This window comes from Penaeus monodon, chromosome 38 (genome assembly GCF_015228065.2).
Source record: "Penaeus monodon isolate SGIC_2016 chromosome 38, NSTDA_Pmon_1, whole genome shotgun sequence".
In the NCBI taxonomy this organism is placed as follows: domain Eukaryota; kingdom Metazoa; phylum Arthropoda; class Malacostraca; order Decapoda; family Penaeidae; genus Penaeus; species Penaeus monodon.
Window position 1 is genome coordinate 31,262,564 of NC_051423.1, and position 2,169 is coordinate 31,264,732.

Genomic DNA, 2,169 nt, shown 5'->3' on the forward strand with positions numbered 1-2,169 from the left:
TATAACCAATAACATCAAGTGGTCCTTCCTTTCAGCATATTCCTTGCTAACTTTACTGCCACATGTTATGCAAAACCGGACTAGCGAAACATAATAAATATAAACGTCTGGCCGAGGAATTCTTGAGTATTATAGTCCTTCAACTTTATCAAAATTACCCCTGTAGTATGGGCTTTCAGAGTCCGTTTAATCTAATCTAATCAAACTTGACTTTATTTAATTTCTGACCTTACCTATGTTAACTTAACCGGGGGTAAATATAAAAGCAGGAATTTGAATCCATTATATCAATTCAATCTCTCTCTCTCTCTCTCTCTCTCTCTCTCTCTATCTCTCTCTCTCTCTCTCTCTCTCTCTCTCTCTCTCTCTCTCTCTCTCTCTCTCTCTCTCTCTCTCTCTCTCTCTCTCTCTCTCTCTCTCTCTCTCTCTCTCTCTCTTTCTCTTTCTCTTCCTCTCTCCCCCCTTTCTCTCTCTCTCTCTCAACTGCTCGATCGTTTATCACACAACATCAGCAACATGAAAAGCAACAAGAAAATGTCAAAAACAGCTGTATCAAAACTACCCGGATGGCAGTATCACAAACGATCAGCAACAGCATCCATATCGGAACAGGAATAACAGGCCCACGCAGATAACGACAGCAGAAGAAAAATGATAAGTGAGACACAACTTTCACGCCAACAACTTAGGGATTCGACGTGACATTTTGACAAGTTGCAGTCAAGTGTGTACGCAGCTAAATAAACGTCATGTAGTTATTTGCAACTGCACAGATGGCTTCGTTTGTGTGCGCAACTGTGATAAAACTCCACCGTATATTTTATACGCTCGTAGTCTTTTTTTTTATTGGCTTACTTTATAAAAAGTCGGTCTACACCAGAAGCATGGATTTCTGTTTTAATGATGTTGAGGATTATGAAGTTTATAATAATAATGACGTTTATAATAAAAATGATGATGATAACAATAACAATATTAATAATAATGATGATGATGATTTTCTACCACGTGTTCGCTTTCTATATTGATTACCCTGCAAGGTGGCAATGTGGTGCTAGGGATATGAAACAAGTATTCATAAAAAAATGTAATTTGTGACGTCACATCAGATTCATAACGATGCAATAATCATTAACTTAAAACTTCAAAGTGCTGCAAAGTGTCTGCATCCAGAAGTCTGCAACCGGCAATGCAAGAGGAGGGTAATCTGACCTGTAAAGACATGAAAATGAAAATGGATAAATACAACAAAAATAATAGGAAAAAAAAAAAACTAATTTTTAGCTAAGCGCTTTAATTCGTATCAGATTCTCCCATGAATATCAGTTCCCATTATAGAACTCCCAAGTCTGGCAGCAGAAGCACTCACTGTTCTAGCTGCATAAATTGATAGAGCAGCGCTGCAATTTTATTATGCAGATTTATATATATATATATATATATATATATATATATATATATATAATATATATATATGTATATATATATATATATATATATATATATATATATATATATATATATATATATATATAGAGAGAGAGAGAGAGAGAGAGAGAGAGAGAGAAACAGAAGTTGATAGTATAATATTGGAAACAATTTGAGTGCGAACCAAAGGCCTAATTGCGAAGTTCGGTGGATCTAATGGGTAAGGAAGGAGTCATTCCATAATCAACACTTTCAAAAGTACAAAACACGTATGCTGTTGCAAGACGTTCACAGTTCACGTCCACTTTAGAAAGTTTACTAAAAATGTTACTTAGTATATCATCTGGAAGCCATTATTTGTGAAAGTAACTAGTCTTTCAGAGTGTGTGGGGGAAAGGGAGGAGGGTCTGCCATATAGACAACATTTTGTACGTTTTGGCATATGTTAATGGCTATGGACGACTCTTACACGGACATAAGCAGACGTAGATTTCTGCCTTATCAACTGCAGTGTGGTTTGTTTTCCACCAACGAATTCAAAACAACGAATCGACAAATTACGATAAAACCACGTGTGTAAAAACACGTCATTAGTTTTCACAAGACAATCATAAACTTCCTACATACATCATGGTTTTATCTGTATGTGTATGTGTATGGAATGAATAAGTAAAATCCATACTGTGACACTGTTCAATTTCAAACGTAAGCTATTATGAACACAAGCAAATATAAAATCAA